Source organism: Citrus clementina, unplaced genomic scaffold, assembly GCF_000493195.1.
Source record: "Citrus clementina cultivar Clemenules unplaced genomic scaffold, Citrus_clementina_v1.0 scaffold_1198, whole genome shotgun sequence".
Taxonomy (NCBI): domain Eukaryota; kingdom Viridiplantae; phylum Streptophyta; class Magnoliopsida; order Sapindales; family Rutaceae; genus Citrus; species Citrus x clementina.
In genome coordinates this window covers 1-2500 of record NW_006263177.1, presented here as the reverse complement: position 1 = coordinate 2500, position 2500 = coordinate 1, and the positions used below count along the sequence as shown (strand labels likewise).

The following is a 2500-nucleotide window of genomic DNA, read 5'->3' as shown; positions in this document are numbered from 1 at the left end:
AATGGAAAAGAGTAGGATAGATGAGAAACCTACCGACTTTTGAACCACTAACAAAAAAAGGAGAAGGTAGGAGAAATGGTTAGGGAGTCAATAGGCCTTTTTTGGGGTGGGGATAGAGGGACTTGAACCCTCACGATTTCTAAAGTCGACGGATTTTCCTTTTACTCTAAATTTCATTGTTGCCCGTATTGATATTGACATGTAGAATGGGACTCTATCTTTATTCTCGTCCGATTAATCAGTTCTTCAAAAGTCAAAAGAAAGGATCGATCAGACCATGGAGGTGGAGTGAATGATTTGAGCCGGGAATATTCGATTCTTTCTTCAACTTAGAATCGATTCATAACAATAACAATTCTTTTCTTTTTCTTTTTCATAAAAAGAAATACGTATTTGGTTGTGATTTTTGAGTTAGTTTTTCGCTGCGTATCCATAGTCTATATACCCTTATCCTTCATCCTTTATCGAGTTTCGATATTCGATAGAAGCATTCATTTTACTTTCTTTTTTCTTTACCAAAAAGGGCAGTCAACTCCATTTGTTAGAACAGCTTCCATTGAGTCTCTGCACCTATCCCCCTTTTTCGCTTTCTGAACCCCTGTTTGTTCTTGGAAAAGAGAAGAGGATTTGGCTCAGGATTACCCATTTTTAATTCCTGGGTTTCTCTGAATTTGAAAGTTATCACTTAGTAAGTTTCCATACTAAGGCTCAATCCAATTAAGTCCGTAGCGTCTACCAATTTCGCCATATCCCCTTTGTGTTTTAGGAACTCAATGCTGTTCCCCCTTTCTTTCATTTCTGCGGAAACAGTAGAATTCCGTAGATATGGATTTATATATATCGAAAGGTGTTTTGCTTTCTTGTCAGAAATGATTCTATCTTTTCTGTATCCGCAATTCAATATAGATGGATATAAACTACCATAAAATATATATGCCCCCCTTACTCTCATTTTTCTCGTGCAATCCGGCGGAATACTCGAACGGTCGATTTATTTTTTCGTTTTTTCTTACGCCCCTTTTCGAATGAAAACAAAAATGGAGAAATGTCTCATTCTAATCCAGATTCCATTTAGCGGGATTGTATCTTTCTCTTTAATTTCATTTTATATTTATACTTGCCCTTTCCTTAAGGAAGAACCTATATAACATAACCAAAAATAACTCAAATTCCAATTTCAATTTATTAAATAAAAATAAATCATTTTTATTAATCATTTAGAATATAATAGCTAGACCTAATCAATAGAATAGCTATAACTACTCAGTCAATTAAATTAGAATTCGAAGATAATTCTAATTATTTAGTCTAAAGCCTAATTATTTCGAATTAGAATAGAGCAAATTTAGAATTTCGAAAATGGATAATGATAATAAGAATCGAATATAATATTCGATTTAGAATAACTAAATATATATAGAATATAGAATAATAATCGAATATTATGTATATTCTATAATATAGAATAATCGAATAGAATATATTAAGAATCTTAGGTTAGAAACAAAAAAAGAATTTTAAATGTCTTGAATTCAAAAATGAAAAAAAAAAACAAATAAATAAATAAATAAAATCGTATTTTATTATCTAATTAAGAGTAAGATATTTATTGTTGATCAATATAGAATTGATAAAAAAATCCAAATTCGCTAATATATATCATCGCTAGATTCTCGTAATTGTTAGATTAATCGTTATGTTCTATATCTATAGTATTCAACATTTATTTGAAATTCGATTCTCTATTTTATTCTTTATGAATAGCTAAGAATAAAAGGTTAATAGATAAGATCCTAGGATCCCTACGCATGTAAAATTTCTCTTATTTAAGCCCGCTTAGCTCAGAGGTTAGAGCATCGCATTTGTAATGCGATGGTCATCGGTTCGATTCCGATAGCCGGCTTTTCTCTATTTGTTTGATTTTTTACATGATTGATAATGTCTTTTTGAAAGAAAAGAACATTGAAAAGGCTTCTTCCAAGGATCATCGATCCAGTATGTTGTAGGAGCTTCCAATTATGAATAAAAGTTGGAGGAAGTTCGATTTCGGCAGAATAAATCAAGAAAAGGAACCCTCTTTTGATTTATATTTCTATATGCGTATACAATACAAAAAGGGGTCTGGAATTTGATACAAATCATCTTAGTATTCTTTGTAGTACAATACTTCAGCGGATTTTGCTTCATTTATCATGTAGCTCAGTTTTAATTTAGGTTTATGAAATTCAATAAAATAAGGAGTCTTTATGTCACGTTACCGAGGGCCTCGTTTCAAAAAAATACGCCGTCTGGGGGCTTTGCCGGGACTAACGAGTAAAAGGCCTAGAGCCGGAAGCGATTTTAGAAACCAATCGCGCTCCGTAAAAAAATCTCAATATCGAATTCGTTTAGAAGAAAAACAAAAATTGCGTTTTCATTATGGTCTTACAGAACGACAATTACTTAAATATGTTCGTATCGCCAGAAAAGCCAAAGGGTCAACCGGTCTGGTTTTACTACA

The 2500-nt window shown here is 32.2% G+C and overlaps 1 non-coding gene across 1 annotated transcript; it reads left to right on the top strand.

The window, feature by feature from the left end:
* Positions 1–1830: 1830 nt before the first annotated feature.
* Positions 1831–1903, top strand: TRNAT-UGU. The gene has a single exon. It is a non-coding gene; the product is annotated as a tRNA-Thr (tRNA).
* The last annotated feature ends 597 nt before the right edge of the window (positions 1904–2500 follow it).